General features: G+C 45.1%; 1 protein-coding gene across 1 annotated transcript in view; it reads right to left on the reverse strand.

The window, feature by feature from the left end:
• The window catches only part of rhobtb3 (Rho related BTB domain containing 3), a gene marked incomplete at its 5' end in the record, with an annotated part of 135,028 nt that overhangs the window by 49,908 nt on the left and 57,231 nt on the right, over window positions 1-27,889 (reverse strand).

Consider the following 27,889-nt stretch of genomic DNA (forward strand, 5'->3'; position numbering starts at 1 on the left):
AACATTGAATTATGTCTAGGGTACCAAGCCGAGGGCCACAACATTGAATCATGTCTAGGGTAACAAGCCGAGGGCCACAACATTGAATTATGTCCAGGGTACCAAGCTGAGGGCCACAACATTGAATTATGTCTAGGGTACCAAGCCGAGGGCCACAACATTGAATTATGTCTAGGGTACCAAGCCGAGGGCCACAACATTGAATTATGTCTAGGGTACCAAGCCGAGGGCCACAACATTGAATTATGTCTAGGGTACCAAGCCGAGGGCCACAACATTGAATTATGTCTAGGGTACCAAGCCGAGGGCCACAACATTGAATTATGTCTAGGGTACCAAGCCGAGGGCCACAACATTGAATTATGTCTAGGGTACCAAGCCTAGGGCCACATCATTGAATCATGTCTAGGGTACCAAGCCGAGGGCCACAACATTGAATTATGTCTAGGGTAACAAGCCGAGGGCCACAACATTGAATTATGTCTAGGGTACCAAGCCGAGGGCCACAACATTGAATTATGTCTAGGGTACCAAGCCGAGGGCCACAACATTGAATTATGTCCAGGGTACCAAGCCGAGGGCCACAACATTGAATCATGTCTAGGGTACCAAGCCGAGGGCCACAACATTGAATTATGTCCAGGGTACCAAGCCGAGGGCCACAACATTGAATTATGTCTAGGGTACCAAGCCGAGGGCCACAACATTGAATTATGTCTAGGGTACCAAGCCGAGGGCCACAACATTGAATTATGTCTAGGGTACCAAGCCGAGGGCCACAACATTGAATTATGTCCAGGGTACCAAGCCGAGGGCCACAACATTGCAGGGGGCGACGGTGGCGATGTCCAAAACCGTTCGTTTTGCATTTATCATTTTAAAAATAATTTAAACTAGCGAAAACAGCCGATCTACAAGCACACAACGCCTCGCACCGCGAGGCGTTGTGTGCTGTTGTGTGCGTTGTGTGCTGTAGATCTGCTGTTTTCACTACTTTTGTGCGACGGCCTCGTATGATGGAGCAGAGCTTTACCTTGTGAAAGAACGTACACATTTTGAGATACAGGTTTTCCACCCGACAACGACGATATACTAGTGTTGTTGCTGCTCTTATACCACCATTATTACTGGGGTTGGTGGGGGCCAGACAGTAGCTACCTGCGGGCTGCAAATGGCCCGCGGGCCGCATATTGGGGAACCCTGCTGTACACTGTAGGGATGGGACCATATGAAAATTTCATATCACGATTATTGTCACAAAAGAAATTAGTGATTTACAATATTATCGTGATAATCAAAATCCATTATCCTGGGGCGGAACATTTGCCAAAAAATAGCTGATCTACAAGCTCACGACGCGTTGTGAGCTTGTAGAACGGCTATTGTTTGGCAAAGACATTTGATAGAGAGTGAAAAAAAAAAGACTGTATCAAGTATGTATATTATAAGTATCTTTTACCAATCACAGAGGGTTTAAATGGTACCGGATATGCAGCTCTGCAAATAAAAGGTGAATTGATCCCAATGCATGACGGAGGACGATATCACGTTAAATTAAATCTCCACAATACGATTATCGTGAGTGTTTTTTATCACGATAAACGATAATATCGCTTATTGTCCCATCCCTAATACACTGACTAAAACCACACAAACTCCTATACATTATGTACACTGACTAAAACCACACAAACTCCTATACATTATGTACACTGACTAAGACCACACAAACTCCTATACATTATGTACACTGACTAAGACCACACAAACTCCTGTACATTATGTACACTGACTAAAACCACACAAACTCCTATACATTATGTACACTGACTAAGACCACACAAACTCCTGTACATTATGTACACTGACTAAAACCACACAAACTCCTATACATTATGTACACTGACTAAGACCACACAAACTCCTGTACATTATGTACACTGACTAAGACCACACAAACTCCTGTACATTATGTACACTGACTAAGACCACACAAACTCCTGTACATTATGTACACTGACTAAAACCACACAAACTCCTATACATTATGTACACTGACTAAGACCACACAAACTCCTGTACATTATGTACACTGACTAAGACCACACAAACTCCTATACATTATGTACACTGACTAAAACCACACAAACTCCTATACATTATGTACACTGACTAAAACCACACAAACTCCTATACATTATGTACACTGACTAAGACCACACAAACTCCTATACATTATGTACACTGACTAAGACCACACAAACTCCTATACATTATGTACACTGACTAAAACCACACAAACTCCTATACATTATGTACACTGACTAAGACCACACAAACTCCTATACATTATGTACACTGACTAAAACCACACAAACTCCTATACATTATGTACACTGACTAAGACCACACAAACTCCTATACATTATGTACACTGACTAAGACCACACAAACTCCTATACATTATGTACACTGACTAAGACCACACAAACTCCTATACATTATGTACACTGACTAAGACCACACAAACTCCTATACATTATGTACACTGACTAAGACCACACAAACTCCTATACATTATGTACACTGACTAAGACCACACAAACTCCTATACATTATGTACACTGACTAAGACCACACAAACTCCTATACATTATGTATACTGACTAAGACCACACAAACTCCTATACATTATGTACACTGACTAACTAAGACCACACAAACTCCTATACATTATGTACACTGAATAAGACCACACAAACTCCTATACATTATGTACACTAACTAAGACCACACAAACTCCTATACATTATGTACACTGACTAAGACCACACAAACTCCTATACATTATGTACACTGACTAAGACCACACAAACTCCTATACATTATGTACACTGACTAAGACCACACAAACTCCTATACATTATGTACACTGACTAAGACCACACAAACTCCTATACATTATGTACACTAACTAAGACCACACAAACTCCTATACATTATGTACACTGTCTAAGACCACACAAACTCCTATACATTATGTACACTGACTAAGACCACACAAACTCCTATACATTATGTACACTGACTAAAACCATACAAACTCCTATACATTATGTACACTGTCTAAGACCACACAAACTCCTATACATTATGTACATTGACTAAGACCACACAAACTCCTATACATTATGTACACTGACTAAGACCACACAAACTCCTATACATTATGTACACTGACTAAGACCACACAAACTCCTATACATTATGTACACTGTCTAAGACCACACAAACTCCTATACATTATGTACACTGACTAAGACCACACAAACTCCTATACATTATGTACACTGACTAAAACCATACAAACTCCTATACATTATGTACACTGACCAAATCAACACAACACACACAACGTTTCCAGCATAGCAGTGGTTCTCAAACCCACGGGGCGAGGATTGTCACTGCATGCACGCACTCCTACGGGATGGGGGCGGGGCCTGTCACTCCTACGGGCTGGGGGCGGGGCCTGTAAGCAGGGAGTATTGGGCGGGAGGAGTAGGAGGACCAACGTCAGGGGTCTTCAGCGTTTTCAGGCCAAGGACCCCTTAGTTGAGAGAGAGATGAAGCAGGGACCCCCACAATCTGTTCATAGATATTGTTGTCGAGGAAACGAGCATTATGCGTGACGTCAACGACATGACGTCACCTTCGACTATAAATGTCACTGAAGACAAGAGATTAGCAGTAGATTCTTAGATAATCACTCAATTCCTTTAAAGATTCACAATATCTCTCAGACAGATTCTACGATTCACTGATTAGTTTAGTTTATCTATAAGATTAGAACCTCGTCATTTACCATATAATTTTACCTCATTTACCAGAAGAACTAGATTGAAGACTTTTAGTCAATTGAACTAAAAAGGTTAAAGCAAAACTTTAAAATAGGTTAAAGCTATTCAAACGTGACACCGGCGTTGGTCCATGACTGATCCCAGTACTATTACCAGCGACCTCACTTATCTTATTATTACAGTCCATATTACTTTCTATTACTTAACTCATTTTTAACTTATTTTCCTTTCAGATATATTCATTGTTTAACAGCACGATCAACAGTGTATTTTGGATGTGTATTTTCAGATATTTAACCACTTGAACCGTCAATACTTAATAAACTTGACCTTTCACTGTACTTAGTCTGCTCTTTTCCCCCTCCGAAGCTATTTGCCAAAAATAGCCGATCTACAAGCTCACAACGCCTCACAGCGCGAGGCGTTGTGAGCTTGTAGATCTGCTATGTTCAGGCTAAAGTTCTCCGAATATCGACACTAGGGTTCAAGTGGTTAATATAAGAAAGGGGGGAAAAAACAAGTTCCTATCACACAAAGATTTGGAGGACCCCCTGTAATAACTCTGAGGACCCCCTAGGGGTCCCGGACCCCCTGTACTCCCGGTGGGGGCTCCTCACTCACTGGTAGGCAGGTCAGTAGGATAGAACAGCAGTGACAACACAGGGGAGGGGGGGGGGAGGAATCAATCGGCATAACGAATACATTGGGGAGAAAAAAGGGGTTTGCTGGGGAACCCTCTGAAAGACCCTACTTTGAGAACCACCGATGTATACTACTAGTAAGACACCCAAGGGTGGAATGCGACCTCAGGGTGACATGCAACCTCGCCCTAAAGGGCGAGGTCGCGCCAATTCTTGACAATCTGGCCAACCACAGCGTTTCTCTGACGATTCTAGTTGTTGTCATTCTGGGGGGAGTTTGTTCATGTTTTTGTGAGGGTATCAACCCTAGGAGCTCAGCACACTCACAGAATCATGGCACACTCACAGAATCAATGTTATGCCCATACATGGAGTTCCCTGACTATGTTATGTCAAAACATGCCCATATGTGGACATTACCAAATATGGGCATTTCCAGATATGTCCTTAATATTGATAACATTGGGACAGGGATCTCCATATATGGGCATGAAACATATGTTAATTAGTAAAGCCAAGCTTAGGTTTGATGCCTTGGGATTTCTATATTTGGACATAAGTGTGTACCCAATAGGTCATCATCTGGAAAGGTAGGGTGTAAATCAGAGTAAAGCAGGCTTTTGAGCTAGTTAGGGTCAGAGATTGATGACATCAGAAATCCCCATATATGGGCATAAAGGGATTTTGCTTTTGGGAATGCCCATCTATGGCATTTTTATTTTATTTTATCCTTTATTAATAAAAATACATGTATGTATCCATATACATATGGAGTTCAATATTGATGTTTTTGGAGAAGGTATGTTGTAAATGTATGCTACTTAGTAAGGGGCCTCGGGTTAGATACTCTTTGTATGGCCTCTGGAGGTCCTTGGCGTCGGTTAGTAGTATGCCCAGCACATAAGATGTGGGACGTCACAAAGCCTGCGGCCATGTATCATTTTCCATCAGGCCTGTTGGTTTTCACGCTCCAGTGCGGCGTTCATGCGCTGCAAGTCAATGGCAGACTTGGCAGTCAGACAGACAGCCATTGACTCCGGCCTAACAATGGCTACTTTCTATGACGGTAGTCCCATATGACATGATGGACTGGACTATCTCCATATATAGTGTTATCCACATTTCGTGTAGCTGCCCTGTACAGGAAGTGATGTCACAACTCGCTGACATCACACTGACATCACAGAGGCTTCGGAAGGACGGTCACGAGGCTTCGGACACTCAAGCGACACGATTCTTCAGAGTATATGCGACCTTCGGTCGCAATTATACAGTATATACTATTATACAGTATACTATTATACAGTATACTATTATACAGTATACTATTATACAGTATAGCCCAGACCAGGAATTTAGTCATTTTAGGGGCAATAAAAGGCCACTTGGCCTTTGGTGTTGTCCATTTCTTTTGACGGCACAAAGGCCAAATGCCAGGGCAGGAAGGCCATCAAATACAACGAGTTTAGTCCATTGAAAGAATTTATTGAATTTAAGGGTTAGGGATGATAACCTAATCTGCAGTGAAATAGATAAATGATGGTATTTACAATCTGATTAATCCATGCAAAGTCACTGGATTGGTTTAAAGATGGGGACTCGGGGAGTTAAGATTTCAGAATCTCAACTAAAGACACTGGTGTCTACATGATGAGAAAGAGACACCGGTGTTTACTGTCTACACATTGACCAGAAAGAGACAGAGGAGAAAGTGGTACAGTCAGCTGGGGCATTAAGGCCACTGTGGTCTCAGGTCATGTCATTGGTTTGAGGGGCATTAAGGCCACTGTGGTCTCAGGTCATGTCATTGGTTTGAGGGGCATTAAGGCCACTGTGGCCTCAGGTCATGCCATTGGTTTGAGGGGCATTAAGGCCACTGTGGCCTCAGGTCATGCCATTGGTTTGAGGGGCATTAAGGCCACTGTGGTCTCAGGTCATGTCATTGGTTTGAGGGGCATTAAGGCCACTGTGGTCTCAGGTCATGTCATTGGTTTGAGGGGCATTAAGGCCACTGTGGTCTCAGGTCATGTCATTGGTTTGAGGGGCATTAAGGCCACTGTGGTCTCAGGTCATGCCATTGGTTTGAGGGGCATTAAGGCCACTGTGGTCTCAGGTCATGTCATTGGTTTGAGGGGCATTAAGGCCACTGTGGTCTCAGGTCATGTCATTGGTTTGAGGGGCATTAAGGCCACTGTGGTCTCAGGTCATGTCATTGGTTTGAGGGGCATTAAGGCCACTGTGGTCTCAGGTCATGCCATTGGTTTGAGGGGCATTAAGGCCACTGTGGTCTCAGGTCATGTCATTGGTTTGAGGGGCATTAAGGCCACTGTGGTCTCAGGTCATGTCATTGGTTTGAGGGGCATTAAGGCCACTGTGGCCTCAGGTCATGCCATTGGTTTGAGGGGCATTAAGGCCACTGTGGTCTCAGGTCATGTCATTGGTTTGAGGGGCATTAAGGCCACTGTGGCCTCAGGTCATGCCATTGGTTTGAGGGGCATTAAGGCCACTGTGGTCTCAGGTCATGTCATTGGTTTGAGGGGCATTAAGGCCACTGTGGCCTCAGGTCATGTCATTGGTTTGAGGGGCATTAAGGCCACTGTGGTCTCAGGTCATGCCATTGGTTTGAGGGGCATTAAGGCCACTGTGGCCTCAGGTCATGTCATTGGTTTGAGGGGCATTAAGGCCACTGTGGCCTCAGGTCATGCCATTGGTTTGAGGGGCATTAAGGCCACTGTGGCCTCAGGTCATGCCATTGGTTTGAGGGGCATTAAGGCCACTGTGGCCTCAGGTCATGCCATTGGTTTGAGGGGCATTAAGGCCACTGTGGCCTCAGGTCATGTCATTGGTTTGAGGGGCATTAAGGCCACTGTGGCCTCAGGTCATGACATTGGTTTGAGGGTCATTAAGGCCACTGTGGCCTCAGGTCATGCCATTGGTTTGAGGGGCATTAAGGCCACTGTGGCCTCAGGTCATGCCATTGGTTTGAGGGGCTCAAGGCCAAACTGAGGGGCAACGGCGGCCTTGGCCTTCATGCATGGCCTTCATGAAATTCCTGCCCTGGAATAGAGTTAGGGTTAATAGCCTGTAGGCTTGTAATGTGTTGAGTTTGTTAATCTGCCATTTCCAAATGATGATGACGACGCTGAGCAGCGTTCAAAGCCGGTTTAAAATGCTCTATAAACACACACGTGTGACCGCATTACGTATTACTGCACCGAGGACATGTTTGATTTTGTCATGAATTCTTATTAACAAGAACAGATCCTGTGAGCTTTTCTTTTAAACAGAAATAGGCCATGCAGATTGCTCAGTAGTCAGTACGGATTCATTTCACACTTAAAACGGCTAGTTTAAACGTCTGGTTTAAAATATTCATGACCTTTAGTTCAGTGAGTCAGAAAACTCTTTAGATGGAGAACATTTTATTTATGAAATATGAAGAAGTGTGAATATTATATTTGACCTTTAGCGTTCAGGTTCTGGTCTGTATTACTCTCTGCTCCGCGCAATAACTTTGTACTTCAAGATTAAAATGAGACTAAATATTTTGCCCAAATAAATTCTAAATATTATCAAATGATCTCGCGGCACCCCTGGACTGCCATCGTGGCACCCCAGGGTGCCCCGTCACCCCAGGGTGCCCCGTCACTATATGTGGATGATATCCAAAGTGGTCCTCTGTGTCCATCAGTTGTTTATAGCTTTGAGGCATTGGTTCAGAGGTCTGCCTGCACTGTGCTTGCAGTTCTCTGTAGGTGTGCGTGCGTGCGTGCGTGCGTGCGTGCGTGCGTGCGTGCGTGCGTGCGTGCGTGCGTGCGTATGTGAAGCCCAGTCCACCCAGCGGCTACTGATCCCATATAACCTGGCTGTAACCATAATCATGACAACACAATACATGGCCCGTTGCCGCACATACACACATACCGTACACACATAACTGACATACAACCGTTTTAAAACCACTTTAAACCATTGCCTCTTGGGTCTTATTGCTTTATTATGAAATGTGTCTGGCATTTAGTCCAACGCCAATTTATAATTTATGACCCACCCACGCTAGAAAATATGAAAATATTTGCATCATATAGGCTACAGTTCATTCCCAGCACGAGCAAGCACATTCCTTTAAAGGAGTCGTTCAGACCAAAACACATATAGGGTTAAATCTGCTTTTTATCATACCCCTTCATACCTGCTTTAGTCCATTTTTTTCATAGCTGCCCCTGTTGCTAGATTTCGGCTAGCACATACATATCTTAGCCAGGTCCTAGAGCAATAGAAGAAACCTTTTCTTGGGCAGAACAGAAGAAACCATTTCACCAAGTGAAGAAAACAGACTGCTGCTGTTATGGGTGGTCATGGCTGCCAGTTCCCACCTGATGTTGAGTGGGAGTCCCGCCTGCTCCAGACCGTACTGAATCACTGCTAGCTTGCAGAGCGTCTTAAGACTAGGACTCAAGTCTAAGATGTACAGGTCTTTAGTGGCTCCTGGGAATAATCTTTTGTATCTTTCATAGATGATGATACGATTTCCCACCATGCAACAACACATGTCCATCTCTGAACCGGGTACACTGCCCTTGGGCTCAATCTTCTTCCAGCAGAATGTCTCTGGATTGAATTTCCATAGATCATTTATTAAGCAACGGAAAGGTCTTTCGCCGCCGCGGCCGCTCAATATGTAGAGTTCTCCATTGTAGGCAAAGGCTGAATGCAGAATACGTCCTATTGGAAGCTGTGCAGAATGTGTCCTCATCCAGCAGCTGGTCTCTGTGTCAAACACTCTGATGTTGTTGTAGGACTGCTGACCGTCCCAGCCTCCAAATACAAACATCTTTGTCCCGATGATGGTGGCAGAGTGACCATATGAAACAGGTGGTGGAGGGCCTCTGGTGTTCATTAAAAGCCAGACCAGTGTGGTGGTGTCTAACATGTGGATGTCATTTTGGAAAACGGGAGATCCTCCATGGATATACATGACCTTCCCCAACATACAGGCTGAGTGGCCACGAATTGTCGCCTCTGGAACAGTCCCGGAAACCTTGTGCTTGAACCATCTGTGGGTGCCGACGTTGAATGAATTAATCCCATTGCCAGAATTCCTGGCTTCATACTCTCCTCCCCAGATGTAGACAGAATCTTCTATGAGCACAGCTGTGTGGCCCAAGCGTTGGCAGGGAACCTCAGGTCCAATTTTCACTGGAGGCACCTTCTCCCAGCGTAAAGACACTGTGTTGAAGATGCTCACACCAATCTGATCATTGCCCCCTCCAAAGGAGTACACTCTGTGTCCCACTGCCACTGCAGTATGAGCAACTAATAGTGAAAGCGAGGATTTCTCTGGTCCTTTCTTTGGAAACACTGTGCAGCACAGCATTTCACACAATTGCTGTCACAAGGGTTGGTGATGGACTCAAAAGCAGACGTCGGCGACAGGTTGCACAGACCCCTCTCTACTGAAGAATCCACTTGGAGTTAACAGGAAATTAGGAAACCACTAATTTGAAGGTAGGAAAGGATAAATGTGGAGGGAAATTCTCACGTGGTGACCAGAAATACCCCAGGACTGGGGCCTCAAATTAAGTATTATAATTATTATTATTAATTAATAATAACTGTACACTGAAAAGAATCACACTGAGGATTTTCCAAGATAGCGGGGCAGATAAATGCATTTTTGCACTAAAATACTTCAGAAGTGGAAAGAAACCTAAAACTTTTCACAAGTACTCCTTAGGGGTTGTTCCTATGATAAAACACATTAGACACTGAAAAATCAAAATGGCTGCCATGTTTCCAAGATGGCTGCCTCTGAACAGTACGCCAGCCAGTTAATGTCCGATTTTCATAATATTAGAGTTGTTTTGTAGGTTTTAAAACATCCTGAGTTCATTTATTACACTTTTAAAGCAGCCAGAATAACCTTTCTGACTTTTGGTTGGGGTCTTTCCTCACCTGGGACCCCCCAAACAGACCCCTGAGCCTATCTCAGTAATCGCATTGCTCCTGCTCCAGAGCAATGTTAAATTAGATCATAACTGAAGCATTAAAGTTGTTGTAACTGGGCTCTGAAAGCAAAAATGAGTAGTAGCAAATACCCAGGGGTCTTCCACAGGGGGTCCGGGACCCCTAGGGGGTCCTCAGAGTTACTACAGGGGGCCTGCCGAATCTTGATGGGGAAGTTCTTTTCTTTTTTTTAACTGTTTTTATTTTCTCAGTATTATTTATTACATTTTTGTGTTAGACAGTTCACAGGTGTTACTGCAGGGATTGCAATAATTAAGGTATTGCAACTTCTCACTTTGGGCGCGCAGTCTAACATGTCCATTTATTGCACTGCACTCACACTGACAACACAACACACACACACCTCTTTGTTATCGTCACCCCAAAACCCGCACCCTATCCTCTTAAAGAGCTCACGGTCAATTGTACCCAAAGAAATTCACTACTATACATGTCCTCCCTTGGCTCCCTAATAGTGTTGACAGTTTCCACTATAGCATTTGCAGGGAGGAGAGTGCAAGGCAGGTTATTGTTTGAGCAGCTGCACCGTCCCTTGTAACCTGCTTTGCAGCCACATTTGATGAGCTCAAGTACTGCCTTTGCAGCAGGGAGGGCAAGAAACCTGACTGGACATACCCTCCACTCTCTGAATTCCATCTATTTTTTTTTTTTCAATTGATGGAAGCTCAGGGCAATTTGTCAGGTATGACAAAGTAGGCATCATAATAGGATACCTTCATCAAGGGACATGATTTTGAGGAAGTGCAAACACATGAAGAGGCTGATACCCCGATTCCTTATCAAGTCCTTGCCTCCGGTACAAAAAAAGGAAATTTATATATTCAAGTGAGTTCAAGTTATTGGATGTTACAAATGTCAAGGGTTCCTTTGCGTACATAGTTTTTCAGGTGCTGACTGGGGATGAACATTTGTTGGAATCACCAAAAAGACATGGGTCAATGCCTACTTGATGATGATGATGATGACCAAGCCATTAACCGCTTCAAGGACCTTGGCAAGGTCATTGGCCATTCCTCCTGAGCTTATAAATGGTGAGCTTCCATCAACATTGCAGTCGGAACATTTTGCATGCCATGTTTACAGTTCAAAAGGTCCAACAACCCTGGGATTACTCAGATGGGAACTATTTCTGTCAAAGAACTTGGAGGGTGAGATGCTACATCCAACTCGTGCTGCACTGCTACCACATTACCTCCGCGCCAACTTTGTCACAATGCAGGATAAATCATACCTGACCATACCATACCCTGTGCTTCCACCAATCGAAGAAAATAGATGGAATTCAGAGAGTGGAGGGTATATTCCAGTCAGGTTTCTTGCTCTCCCTGCTCCAAAGGCAGTACTTGAGCTCATCAAATGTGTCTGCAAAGCAGGTTGTAAGGGACGGTGCAGCTGCTTAAATAACCTGCCTTTCACTCTATGCTATGGTGGAGACTGTGTCAACACTATTAGGTTGGACATTGAAGATGATGATGATGAAGACGAATATATCCTGCATGTCTGAAATTACTGTATTGTAGTGAATCTCTTTGGGCGTAATTGACCATGGGCTCTAATAAGGTGAGGGTTTTGGGGTGACAATAACAAAGAGGTGTGTGTGTGTATGTGTGTGTGTGTGTGTGTGTGTGTGTGTGTGTGTGTGTGTGTGTGTGTGTGTGTGTGTGTGTGTGTGTGTGTGTGTGTGTGTGTGTGTGTGTGGTCGGTCAGTGTGAGTGCAGTGCAATAAATGGAAATGTTGTTCTGCGCCCAAAGTGAAAAGTTGCAATACCTTCATTATTGCAATCCCTGCAGTAACAGCTGTCAACCATAACTGTTTAACACAAAAAAACATTATAAATAATACTGAGAATACTAATAAACCATCAAAGTACAATACATAAAACTAGGATACATAAAAACATTTGAAGTTTCAAAAAAAAAAAAGAGATTTGGCAGGCCCCCTGTAGTAGCTCTGAGGATCCCCCCAGGTGTCCCGGACCCCCCGTGGAAGACCTCTGTTATTTGCTACTAGTCATTTTTTATTTCAGAGCATATTTCAGATCTAATTTAACATTGTTCTGGAGCAGGAGCAGAGCGATTACTGAAATAGGCTCAGGGGTCTGTCTGGGGGGTCCCAGGTGAGGAAAGACCCCAACCAAAAGTCAGAAAGGTTATTCTGGCTGCTTTAAAAGTGTAATAAATGAACTCAGGATGTTTTAAAACCTACAAAACAACTTTAATATTATGAAAATTCGATATTAACTGGCTGGCGTCCTGTAAAACATATCCGAAAAGGCGGCCATCTTTAAAACTGGCAGCCATTTTGAAAATTAAGTGTCTAATGTGATTTTTCTAAAGAATGACCCAAGAGGTACACTCTGTAAAATTTTGGTGCTTCTTTCCAGAACTGAAGTATCGTTCTCCTTAACTGCGCCGCTAAGAGAGGTTAGTGAGAAGACGGGCATGCAGCCGGTAATATAGACCATGATGATGTCACACACTGACATCACTCTGTGACAGTTCATCAACGTCACAAGCTCACGAGGGAATGGGGATCCACCAAGCCCCCAGAACGGCTTGTAAACATTGAAGTGGCCGCCCTACTGGCCAAAGCTGGAATTTCAGGCGGGGTGAAACATACATGCACAAGCATAAGAGCGCGCCGCTGGGGTCTACAATAGGGTTCAATGGACGTCGACGTCGTTCGTGACGTCATTATGTCTCGACGTTAAACATTTTGGAACCAAATCTGGTTCCAATTTTCCCCAGAATGCACCTGGATTCAGCTACTTCCACATGCTTCAAAACGCCACTGAGCACTTACGTTGAAGTGAATGGCTGGGGGCGGGGCTGACCACTCTCTATTATATATATATAATTGCGACCGTCAGGTCGCAGTTTAGTATCAAAACCTCCACCGGCCGTCCGTCCGTCGGTCACACGTCACACGCCACACCTTTGCCCTGCTCATATCTCCGCATCAGTATGACATCACACTGCTTGGTGTGTGCCGTCAGGGTCATTTGTGTACGGTGTGATGTCATACTGATGTCAGCAGTGTGATGTCATACTGATGTCAGCAGCTATGTCTCTATATATGGAGTTATATATATATAGTTATATATACTCTATGGGATCCACATGCTCACAATGTGAATATGTACGTTCCTGCGTAGATTTCTTTTGGCTTTTATGCCTTTACTGTGACCGAAGGTCTCAGTTTAGTATATGAAACCGCACATGCTGACTCTGTCTGTCTGTCTGTCTGTCTGTCTGTCTGTCTGTCTGTCTGTCTGTCTGTCTGGACGTGTACACTTTTTACATGGAGATCCCTGATGTCATCAATATTAAGCCCATATCTAACAGGACTTCATATGGGAATGACTAGGGGTGTAACGATATAGTAACTGTATCGAAATAACGTTTTTAACTTAAAAAATCGAAGTAGATCGAAATGAAAACAGCTAAAATCGAATCGTATCGTTTTATTTTGTATCGTATCGAATCGGCAGTGCAAAGAATCGATTGTATCAATACTGCCTACTTGTCCATTGTATTTAGCATTTTTAAGAAGAAAAGATTTAAAGGAGGGGTTTAATTACTTTTCCTTTCCATGTAGCTGCACTGGTCTATCAATAAATGTGTGTAATCTCTGGGTTCATGTCAAGGTGCAGGTTTGTCAATATACAATGTCCATGTATTTGGCAGATAATCACTGTGTTTACCTATTTTTATATCCATAATTATACATGTTTCCCTTAAAAACCTGCACTATCCACACCTTTCACACAGATTTAATTTCTTTGCTAAATAGTTACTATATCGATTTTAAATAATTAAATCGAATCGTATCGTATCGCCATTAATAAACCAATATCGTCCATGTATCGTATCGTCAACCATGTATCGTGATGTGTATCGAATCGCTATTAAAATGTATCGTTACACCCCTAGGAATGACCATAATGGAGGAAGACAGCCCATATCTGTGAGGCTGGTACAGACAGGGATCTCCATAAAAGGATTGTCAGATGTGATAGACGTCTCTGGATTTTCACATAATGAATAACTGACTAAACTGAGTAAGCATGTTTGGGGTCTCACAGCATATCTCCATATACAGTACCTGGATATCCATATATGGGTACCAGCTAGGGGTCTCCTTACAGTATATGGGTAACTAGTCCGATATACATCACTGGCCAGACGGCCAAGACATGGGCAAAACGTAAAGTGGGCCGTCATTAGGGGTGGGACGATCACGATACAATATCTAACAGACCCCTCCCTCCCCTCCCTTTCTAGCCTCTCCTCTCCCTGCTCTGGTGCAGAGCAGAAGCCGTTTGACAAGTAAGGGTGCCTGTGAGGTCAAAACAGCGGTTTGGTTGGTCTCAGGATGTTGTGTAAACACAATCCAATAAAAAAATACTAACTTTGAAGCTAAAGAAATAACCGCACTAGCCTAAGGACAATCCACTGTGTTAGTTATGAGAGAGCCCACGCAATCTAGCAACAGGGGCAGCCGAAATCTAGCAACAGGGGCAGCTATGAAAAAAATCGACTAAAGCAGGTATGAAGGGGTATGATAAAAGGCAGATTTAACCCTATATGTGTTTTGGTCTGGATGCCTCCTTTAAGTATGAGCGAGTACAATAAGTGTTTTGCCATTGCATGGCAGGCACACTTAATTACAGTCCATCTCTGCTCATCCAGCAGACCGTTGAGGGAAGCACATGACTGGACCTCAGCACTTCATCATCATCATCATCATCATCATCATCATCATCAGTTCATAAGGGCTGTGTTTCAGCTGATAGAGGGATGCATGCAACACATGGACATGTAACGACCGCCCAGTTCAGACCCAGGGACGTGCTGGCCATTGGGAAAAGCGAGCAACTCTTTTTCCCGGGCTGAATCAGGGGCCCAGCATGTCCCAGTTCAGACCTCACATGCTGCCATAACAGATCAGCCCATTGGCTGAGCCTGTGAGGATTAGAAATGAAGGATGGGCTCACAGGTGGAATGTTATGCACTGGCAGGGGATGGAATGGAATGGAATGGACTGGACTGGAATGGACTGGACTGGACTGGAATGGACTGGACTGGAATGGACTGGACTGGACTGGACTGGACTGGAATGGACTGGACTGGACTGGACTGGAATGGACTGGACTGGACTGGACTGGACTGGAATGGACTGGACTGGACAGGACTGGACTGGAATGGACTGGAATGGAATGGACTGGACTGGACTGGAATGGAGACCCACGTAGCAGTGACGCGCGTGTTCACGTTCGTGCGTGTCATGAAAAAGACCCGGATGAAAATAGCTACAAGATAGCTATAGGCTATCACTCATTTAGAAGCCCGATTCTTGGCTATTTAGCCGTAAATAAAACTTTTCCGCTTTCATAAGAACACAGTTCAGAGAAAATTAGCTTCAAAGATGTGAAAATGTATCGGATTCGGCGGACTTGTTCGGGATCGGCACCCCATGAAACGTCGCGCCGCTGACAGCATAGATTCAGTAAAAATTGGGGGGCTGTATATTTGGCATCTGGCCATTTTCAATGGAATACATTGAAATACAAGCAGCTCAGGGTAAGTAAAATAGCCAAAAAAAACTTGTTCGGGATCGGCACTTGAAGGGTTAAAAGGGCGTGGTCATTTTTGGGCATCTCGCCCCGGATAGAGAATTTTTCACAGTTCTTACGTTGTTCCTTGGGGTCATATTAGCCAAGAACAGTTGAGATATTCTCTCCTAAATTAAGCACATACATATCTTAGCCAGGTCCTAGGGCAATAGAAGAAACCTTTTCTTGGGCAGAACAGAAGAAACCATTTCACCAAGTGAAGAAAACAGACTGCTGCTGTTATGGGTGGTCATGGCTGCCAGTTCCCACCTGATGTTGAGTGGGAGTTCCGCCTGCTCCAGACCGTACTGAATCACTGCTAGCTTGCAGAGCGTCTTAAGACTAGGACTCAAGTCTAAGATGTACAGGTCTTTAGTGGCTCCTGGGAATAATCTTTTGTATCTTTCATAGATGATGATACGATTTCCCACCATGCAACAACACATGTCCATCTCTGAACCGGGTACACTGCCCTTGGGCTCAATCTTCTTCCAGCAGAATGTCTCTGGATTGAATTTCCATAGATCATTTATTAAGCAACAGAAAGGTCTTTCGCCGCCGCGGCCGCTCAATATGTAGAGTTCTCCATTGTAGGCAAAGGCTGAATGCAGAATACGTCGTATTGGAAGCTGTGCAGAATGTGTCCTCATCCAGCTGTTGGTCTCTGTGTCAAACACTCTGATGTTGTTGTAGGACTGCCGACCGTCCAAGCCTCCAAATACAAACATCTTTGTCCCGATGATGGTGGCAGAGTGACCATATGAAATAGGTGGTGGAGGGCCTCTGGTGTTCATTAAAAGCCAGACCAGTGTGGTGGTGTCTAACATATAGATGTCATTTTGGAAAACGGGAGACAAAGTTGGCTTGACTTTCCATCCTCCATGGATATACATGACCTTCCCCAACATACAGGCTGAGTGGCCACGAATTCTCGCCTCTGGAACAGTCCCGGAAACCTTGTGCTTGAACCATCTGTGGGTGCCGACGTTGAATGAATTAATCCCATAACCAGAATTCCTGGCTTCATACTCTCCTCCCCAGATGTAGACAGAATCTTCTATGAGCACAGCTGTGTGGCCCAAGCGTAGGCGGGGAACCTCAGGTCCAATTTTCACTGGAGGCACCTTCTCCCAGCGTAAAGACACTGTGTTGAAGATGCTCACACCAATCTGATCATTGCCCCCTCCAAAGGAGTACACTCTGTGTCCCACTGCCACTGCAGTATGAGCAACTAATAGTGAAAGTGAGGATCTCTCTGGTCCTTTCTTTGGAAACACTGTGCAGCACAGCATTTCACACAATTGCTGTCACAAGGGTTGGTGATGGACTCAAAAGCAGACGTCGGCGACAGGTTGCACAGACCCCTCTCTACTGAAGAATCCCAAGACGGAGAAACATGAACTTGGAGTTAACAGGAAATTAGGAAACCACTAATTTGAAGGTAGGAAAGGATAAATGTGGAGATAAATTCTCACGTAGTGACCAGAAATACCCCAGGACTGGGGCCTCAAATTAAGTATTATAATTATTATTATATTAACTAATAATAATAACTGTACACTGAAAAGAATCACACTGAGGAATTACCAAGAAAGGTTAGTGAGAAGACTGGCACGCAGCCGGTAATATAGACCATGATGATGTCATTGATGATGTCACACACTGACATCACTCTGTGACAGTTCATCAACGTCACAAGCTCACAAGGGAATGGGACACACACACACACACACACACACACACACACACACACACACACACACACACACACACACACACACACACACACACACACACACACACACACGCGCCTGATGGTGCTGTGGTCGTATTAGGGGTGCAACAGTTAATCAAACTAATGGATTTAATCAATGATATATATGAAGAAATGATATGAATTTTATAAAATTATCAATTAATAATCTAGCCCTCTGTGTGCTCTTCCCCCGAGTCTCCAAATATGTGTTGCCCTGCGTTACTTCACAACGGGGCAAAATCATGGGGCAAAATGTATGAGGGAGGGGCCAATATAATTTGTGATACAATGCAGCTGGCAGTGTGCATTGATGCGCTCGCCCTGTGCATGCATATCAGTGACTTGTGTACATGTACACTCCACATGCCAGTGGAGAGACGGAGCTCTCTGTTGACAAAAGACGATGCAAGCTTTACTTCCTTACTAGAAACAGTTTGTTTTCAATGGATTCGGGAGCTATGACGTCATTTTATGCGACTACACATTATTTTAAGAACAGTTTACACATCACTAGTTATGTTATGCCTTAAGCAGTCGTGGTGCAACACACGTTAGTAACTCACTTAGTTACAAACTAACTAGTAGTTACTAAGCCTCTAGTAAGGACTTTACTCCCTAACTTAGGACAGAACTTACGTTCTGGTGGTGCAACTGGCCCCGGATACTAACCAAACAGATCTATTGATCTATCTCTCTTGATACAAATTACACTAAAAAAGAAATCTGTCACAGCCAAATACAAAATCACAAAAAAAATATTTGATGTATGTGATGTTATGTGTTTAAAATACTGTCCATCTCTGCCTGCATATCATAACTGTCTTGATGTATGTGATGTTATGTGTTTAAAATACTGTCCATCTCTGCCTGCATATCATAACTGTCTTGATGTATGTGATGTTATGTGTTTAAAATACTGTCCATCTCTGCCTGCATATCATAACTGTCAACTCAAAATGACCAAATGAATGAAAGTGCTTGGTCAGCTGCATTGTGTGCAGCGTATTCTGATCAGCACACATTCTTTTGACGGTGCCAAAACTCCAACGTGCACAGCAGCTTGGGGACAGACAGAGCACAGCAGCTTGGGGACAGAGCACAGCAGCTTGGGGACAGACAGAGCACAGCAGCTTGGGGACAGAGCACAGCAGCTTGGGGACAGACAGAGCACAGCAGCTTGGGGACAGACAGAGCACAGCAGCTTGGGGACAGAGCACAGCAGCTTGGGGACAGAGCACAGCAGCTTGGGGACAGAGCACAGCAGCTTGGGGACAGACAGAGCACAGCAGCTTGGGGACAGAGCACAGCAGCTTGGGGACAGACAGAGCACAGCAGCTTGGGGACAGAGCAGAGCAGCTTGGGGACAGAGCACAGCAGCTTGGGGACAGACAGAGCACAGCAGCTTGGGGACAGAGCACAGCAGCTTGGGGACAGACAGAGCACAGCAGCTTGGGGACAGAGCACAGCAGCTTGGGGACAGAGCACAGCAGCTTGGGGACAGACAGAGCACAGCAGCTTGGGGACAGACAGAGCACAGCAGCTTGGGGACAGAGCACAGCAGCTTGGGGACAGAGCACAGCAGCTTGGGGACAGACAGAGCACAGCAGCTTGGGGACAGAGCACAGCAGCTTGGGGACAGACAGAGCACAGCAGCTTGGGGACAGACAGAGCACAGCAGCTTGGGGACAGACAGAGCACAGCAGCTTGGGGACAGACAGAGCACAGCAGCTTGGGGACAGAGCACATCAGCTTGGGGACAGACAGAGCACATCAGCTTGGGGACAGAGCACAGCAGCTTGGGGACAGAGCACAGCAGCTTGGGGACAGACAGAGCACATCAGCTTGGGGACAGAGCACAGCAGCTTGGGGACAGAGCAGAGCAGCTTGGGGACAGACAGAGCACAGCAGCTTGGGGACAGAGCACAGCAGCTTGGGGACAGACAGAGCACAGCAGCTTGGGGACAGACAGAGCACAGCAGCTTGGGGACAGACAGAGCACATCAGCTTGGGGACAGACAGAGCACAGCAGCTTGGGGACAGACAGAGCACATCAGCTTGGGGACAGACAGAGCACAGCAGCTTGGGGACAGAGCACAGCAGCTTGGGGACAGAGCAGAGCAGCTTGGGGACAGACAGAGCACAGCAGCTTGGGGACAGAGCACAGCAGCTTGGGGACAGACAGAGCACAGCAGCTTGGGGACAGACAGAGCACATCAGCTTGGGGACAGAGCACAGCAGCTTGGGGACAGACAGAGCACATCAGCTTGGGGACAGACAGAGCACAGCAGCTTGGGGACAGACAGAGCACAGCAGCTTGGGGACAGACAGAGCACAGCAGCTTGGGGACAGACAGAGCACAGCAGCTTGGGGACAGACAGAGCACAGCAGCTTGGGGACAGACAGAGCACAGCAGCAGGACAGCAGACATGAGCACCCTGAGACCATCATGTCTCCACGGCTGAAGAAAGAACACATTCATGGCTGATTAGCTGTAATCAAACACACGCACGATATAACATGTACTGTCTGCTCCTGGAAATGATTGTAAGCATGGAGAATTGTTACTTTGACTCCGAGCAATCTGACCAGCTGTGAAGACTGTTGAATTGTTGAAATGTGCGGGGGCTTCTCTCTTGAAATACACAAACAGACAAAGTGTTGGCAATCTGCTGCAATCACGATGTACCCAAACAATCACGACTAGACCTTAGACTTCTGTTCTCTTTCTCTAGACTTCTCTTCACCACAGAAATGCCACTTTCACATTACATTACTCATCTTATTATACAGTATTATACATTACTCATCTTATTCACATTACTCATCTTATTATACATTATTATACATTATTACACATTACTCATCTTATTCAGATTACGGTCACATTCAGTGAGCCAGAGTCAGAATTTTGCCTGTGGTGATTGAGCATACACACCTATGTTGTATTTGCCAGACCCATGAAATGGGTAGGCCTACATAAGCAAATGTCGGTCTGTCTGTCCGGGTTTTCTATATAAAGGGTATATATGATGATGACATGATGATGACATGCCTACAAAAGGCATGATGTCATAAATGATGATGACAGACAGGGGGTCTGGCACAACCAGGTTGACCTGGTCTAGTTTATTTAAACGTTGTCTTATTTTGTTTTATCTTATGTTTGTGTCCTTTTCTAATTGTTTTATGTAATTGTGACCGTAGGTCGCATTTAGTATGAAAACCTGTAGATCACCTGTCTGTCCGTGCGTCACAAATCATGTCACGCTCCATATATGGCCAGTACATCTCCATATATGGAGCTGTATTATAATATGCTACTGTCTATATGTTGTGTTTTTTGTTAAAAGAAAGTTTGACTTTCTGGAAATGTGAGTCCTTGACGGGTATGTTGGGAGGGGGTGGGGAGGGAGATGTATGCTGGAGTGTATACTGTATGTACAATATGAGAGTGTTTTGTTGTTGTCAAAAAAAAAGTGAGAGGTGCTCACTTCGCCACACACAACACACGTGCATATCTCCTTGTATGGGCTGATCTGTCCGTGACGTCAGTTAACTCCATACATGGAGATCCGTTCTCATACTCACAAAGCCAGACGTAGGAGCGGTTAGCGCCGCTCAAAAACAATAAACACAAAAAAACAAGCTTGTCACATCCAAGGTTGGCCATTCTAAAGCTTCCTTTCCTGAAGGATGTCAAGGAACCGTGACATTCGTACATCCCATCAGCACACATTCTTTTGACTGTGCCAAAACGTATACTCACTCACCAACGTACAATCACTATGCTCCCACACGATCACGATGTTCCACACGATCACGATGTTCCACACGATCACAACGTTCCACACGATCACAACGTTCCCACACCATCACAACGTTCCCACACCATCACAACGTTCCCACACGATCACTAGGCTTGGCAGTCTACACTCTCTTTATCCCCAGAAATGCCACTCTCACCTTACTCTCATCTTACTCAGCACCCCCCCCCCCCCCCCCCCGCCCACTCTCCCAAGCTCACAGCACTTTTCCCTCTCACTTGCAAAGCAAAAAGTACAAACTCACGGAGGCACATGAACATCATGGTACATACACATTCTATCTATGATGATTGAACTAAAAGCTTATTCTTATTCATACAGGCACAGAGATCTCGCACAGAGATTTAAAGCAAGCTTAACCATATAATCATCCTCCACTTCTACACATTTTGTGCAGGCAGGCACGCACACGCAGGCACGCACACGCACACGCACACACACACACACACGCAAGCTCATGCAGTAATCTTCCTTCAGGACCTTATTGCGACCGTCAGGTCGCACTTACTATCAAAACCTCCACAAAGTGTCAGTCCCTCTGTCTGTCACACCTCACACGTCACACTCTTGCCCTGCTCATATCTCCGCAACCGTTGCCCCGATCCATGCCAAATTTTGCACACACGCTCCTTGCCTGCCAAACTACAACCTCCAAGGACCCCCGGAGCTCCAGGGACCCCCAGGTCCCTGGGGGACCCCCAGATGTAAAAAATGACCAAATGTGCAAAAATGACCAAATGACCACCCCAACGGGGCTGCTCACGGGGAATTCCCGGGAACCACCGACTCCTGCTGCTCCAGAACGGATGCAAAAGTGGTGGCGCCCCCAGTGGAGGACCCCCTCCACTGCAGCTCACATAAAATGCCGTAACTCGGCCTAGGAGCGTCCGGGAGAGCCGGGGCCGGTACCTATTCGTCCGCCAAGGCAACGCGGAGACCCCACCCCTCATTTCTCACATGCCCCTCTTCTAGCGCCACCATGAGGCCGATTCTTGCAAAACACATTTTTGGACACTGCTCCTACAGATTTTGCCCTAAAATCACAGAAATCGGTACACACTATGTCTACACGTCCCCCTACACTCAGGAACCAATGCCACTTACAGCCCTCTTTGTGTATACATGTCACCTGACGGTCGCTTATCTCCCGATTAGGGAGTCTTACTGGTAAAATAGATTCTGGTTGCCTGGCTTTGTGCACGCGTGTGTGTGTGCGTGTGCACGTGCCCCATGAGGAAGTAAGGATGGGCCGATATGAAAATGTCATAACACGATTATTGTGACAAAAGAAATCGCGAGTTACGATATCCTGGGGTGGAACATTTGCCAAAAAATAGCTGATCTACACAAGCTCACAACGCGCTGCAACGCGACGCGTTGTGGGCTTGTAGATCGGCTATTTTTTGGCAAAGACATTTGATAGAGAGTGAAAAAAAGAATGTATCAAGTTTGTATATTATGTACCTTTTACCAATTCTAGAGGGTTTAAGTGGTACCGGATATGCAGCTTGGCAAATAAAAGGTGAATTGATCCCAGTGCATGACGGAGGACGATATCACGATAAATTAAACCTCCACGATACGATTATCATGAGTGTTTTTTATCACGATAAACGATAACATCGCGTATCGTCCCATCCCTATGGGGGAGGCGGTAAAGCCTGATTTATTGCGCAGTTAGTTACTGTCAAAACCTCCACCAGCTGTGAGTCAGTCCGTCAGTCTGTCTGTCACACGTCACATGTCACACTTTTGCCCTGCTCATATCTCCGCAACCGTTGCCCCGATCCATGCCAAATTTTGCACACATACTCCTTGCCTGCCAAATCACGACCTCCACCCATCAATTCACACATGACCCTCTTCTAGCGCAGTATGTCTACACTCATGTCATCAACATGGATCTGTCCCATATAGCGCCACCTTCAGGCAGGTTTTTTCAAACACATTTTTGGACACTGCTCCTACACATTTTGCCCTAAAATCACGCGAATCGGTACAAAGTATGTCTACACTCATCTCATCAATATGGATCTGTCCCATATAGCGCCACCAACAGGCCGATTTCTACAAACACATTTTTGGACACTGCTCCTACACATTTTGCCCTAAAATCACGCTGCGACCTGACGGTCGCTTATCTCCCTATTAGGGAGTCTTACTGGTTATTAAAACCTCCACCGCCTGTCTGTCTGTCCGTCAGTCTGTCTGTCACGTCACGTCACACTTTTGCCCTACTCATATCTCCGCCATCGCTGCCCCTATCCATGTGACATTTTCCACACACACTCCTTGTCTGCCAATCCACGACCTCCACCCTTCCAGGGATGCCCGCAGCTCCAGGGACCCCCAGGGACCCCCGCCAAAAAGCAAAAAAACTACCAAATGACGCCCCTAAATCGGCTGCTCACCGCGTTGCTCTGCCACAGACAAAGAGATGTCTACACACATCTCATCAACAAGGATCTCCTCTTTTCTCACATGCCCCTCTTCTAGCGCCACCATGAGGCCGGTTCTTCTAAACACATTTACACAGCTCCTACAATTTGTGCCCTAAAATCACGCAAATCGGTACACGGTATGTCTACACTCATGTCTTCAACATGGATCTGTCCCATATAGCGCCACCTTAAGGCCGATTTTTTAAAACACATTTTTGAACACTGCTCCTACAGCTTTTGGCCTAAAATCACACAAATCGCGACACAGTATGTCTACACTCATCTCATCAGCATGGATCTGTCCCATATAGCGCCACCATCAGACCGATTTTTTTAACACATTAACACACCTGACAGTCGCTTATCTCCTGATTAGGGCGTCTTACTGGTACTTTACAGTAAGCATTGCAACGCGTTGTGAGCTTGTAGATCTGCCGGTTTCGGTGCGCGGTACAGTGTATAAAAGGCGGTAAGAGTTGCTGACATGCCTGTGGACTAGAAGGGCAGCAGGCAGGCATGAATCATCATCCTAACATCCTCAGAGCGCTCAGACCTCAGAGACAACGTGTGAAAGCCTTCCAGTGACTCTCAGTATTATGCGGCAGGCAGAGCAGAGCACTGCAGAGTCTGGTCTAAAGCCTCGACTGTGGAGGATTTCACTTCACCCCTCAAGTCACTCGGAATATCATTAGTTTGCCTAACCGGGCTTGATGGGAGCTTAAATCACATCAACGGGGATCAACTCAAGTGAAAAGTGCTACGGTAGGCGTTTATAATCACCGCGGACAATATAACGTACAGTTTTATGCCTATATAATGACTTACCATGTCTGAATAAAACCCGCTGCACACATATCCTGTTTAACCCATTGTAGATGATGTCATCACAGTGTGATTTGCAATACAAACCCCAAAATTAATCCTCCAGTTCTTGGCAACACAGAAGGGGGGGGGGGGGGGGGGGGGACTTTTTTCTTATTTCCACTCCTCTAAGGCAGGGGTTCCCAAACTTTTTTTGTCTCAGGTCACCCCATGAATATTGTTTTAATCCGAGGCACCCCTACATTATAATTTAATCACCCCTACATTATAATTTTCACTCCCAGCACCTTATATTTATAGCATATCGTTGTTGTCGGGTGGAATCCTTGTATGTCCAACACCGTTCGTTTTGTATTTTTTTTATTTTGTATATATTTTTTTTATAACCCATTTTCACCCAGTGCCAATTGTCTATGTAATCCTGGGCTCTGCTCTCCCTCTGCCGCGCCTGGGGAGACAACGGACTGACCTCATGCTTCCTTCTATGAATGAGGAGTCCAAGTTGTTTCTTTTCACCTGACAGTGGGGATTTCCCTGGGATGGACGTAGTGCGTGGAAGGAACACGTTATTCCAACCAGTTCCTTTCCCCTCCATCAAGCGCCCCGGCTGGCCAGGGGGAGGCATTATTGAGACCAGGATTACTGCATGTTTTTGTGAGGGTATCAACCCTAGGAGACACGGGGAGAACATGCAAACTCCACACAGAAAGGCCCTATCACCGACCCCACCTAGGGTGTGGGCGCTGATGACGCAGAGGGAGTAACACGCCCCCAGCACCCACAGCGTCCCTCGGCGGGAATCGAACCCAGGACCTTCTAGCTGTGAGGCGAATCGCTAAACACTGCGCCACCGTGCCCCCTCGTTTTATATTTATCATCTATAAAATGTACTAAACTAGTGAAAATAGCAGATCTACAAGTTTGTTGATCGGCTGTTTTCACTAGTTTCGTGCAACAGTCTTCTTGTATGATGAAGCAAGCCTTGCTTTACCAAAAGACGTACACATTTGAAACTTGGAGATACGAGGTTTCTGCCCGACAGTGGCGATATTTTAGTGATTATGTTGCAAGGAAAACGTTGAGATAATAGCCATTTTGGTTAGAACTGACTGAAAATAACTTTGTACTTCAAGTTTAAAATGATACTAAATATTTCTTTAAGTGTCCAAATAAATTCCAAATATTATCAAATTATCTCGCGGCACCCCTGAACTGCCGTCACGGCACCCCAGGGTGCCCCGTCACCCACTTTGAAAACCCCTGCTCTAAGGTATATTAATAGTTCAATGTTGAAAATGGGTGGTTCTCCCCTTATTACCCCCTCAGGCCGGGAACACATTTTTGTGTATTACAGTACATGTACAGTATGCATGCAGTACAGTCATTTTTGAAAAGATATTTAAGTTTTTCTTTTTTATATATATATGAATGCCAAAGGTATAAGCTATCAAATAGTTTTGGAATTTTGTTTCTAGCTGCTAGAGAGGCTGGGTAATACGTTTTCCAGAAAAACTGTGGGTAATTTTCAAATCGGACTTACAGTCCGGTCTTTAAGATATATATATATATATATATATATATTTATTTATTTTTTAAATCGAATTTAGGCCTAAATGGGTTAAGTGACTCAAATATATTAGCTTCCTTTTATTTAGATGATAGACAACGGACTTAAACAGAATAACTGTCTGTGAGACCAATAAAGTGATAAAGTAACTCAACTATAAACCACCAACAGAACTGAGCTCAGCCAATTCATCCATGCTAAATCAATGTGCATAATATTTATTGGGACCTTTAACAAGCAAAGAACGGTCCGAAATGTCAAAGTACTGCAAGTATTGGTCGAGTTATATAACAGTATGACTGTTCTATAACTCTGCTGCTACGCCATTAATGACCCTTCCTGTCCTGGGATAAAATACTGTAACTGTTTCCTGTCAGGCCTTTTAGATGCGACTGATTTCTATCCCTCAGCCGAATGCCAGCCTGGACTCGTCCCAAAAGGCAGGCATTCTCTCTGCCACAGGCGCGTCAGGTACACATTTATCTAACGCACCTAAATCACCAGAGAGACAGAATTCCCATTCCATGAATATGAGTTCAGCAGTGCAGGGCAGATTGGTACGACCTCCAGCTGAGCTGAAGCACAACGAATGCTGCTGGTGGGGGGGGGGGGGGGGGGGGGGGGGGGGGGGTCATAGCAACATACAGGCAACAACTGAAGGCACAAAACATGCTAGCTATAACGTTTATCTAACACAGGTTTGATCTTCAACGTTTTCAGGCCAAGGACCCCCTTAGCTGAGAGAGAGATGAAGCAGGGATCCCCTTAGCTAAGAGAGAGATGAAGCAGGGACCCCCTTAGCTGAGAGAGAGATGAAGCAGGGACCCCCTTAGCTGAGAGAGAGATGAAGCAGGGATCCCCTTAGCTGAGAGAGAGATGAAGCAGGGACCCCCTTAGCTGAGAGAGATGAAGCAGGGACCCCCAAAGTAATACATATTGTATAAAATTGTGTTGCAGATTAAAAATGATCATTTTAACTAAATACCATATTCTCAATCTCAACTCTCAATTATGCTAATCAACTACATAGCAAGGCTAGTAAAAGTGCTGAGTGTTGTTTTGGTCAGAGCAGGAAAAAACACCACCTCTGCCCTCAGGTTGCCAGATTCTGTGAGTGAAACAAGCAAACAGATCTATGAAAATAAGCCCAAAAGCAGACACCAGTTTCACCTATTGAGCTCTATTACAGTTATATTCTAAAAGAATGTTGAAAGCAAGGCCAAATAAGCAACTACACTTCAGAAACAAGCCCAAACAAAAGCAACCCACAACTAGCAACATTATAGGAAAACAAGCAGACCTGGCAACACTGCCACACAGTAACTACAGTCGGTGTCGG

The sequence above is a fragment of the Nannobrachium achirus genome (genome assembly GCF_963921795.1).
Source record: "Nannobrachium achirus genome assembly, chromosome: 6".
NCBI classification, from domain to species: Eukaryota; Metazoa; Chordata; class Actinopteri; order Myctophiformes; family Myctophidae; genus Nannobrachium; species Nannobrachium achirus.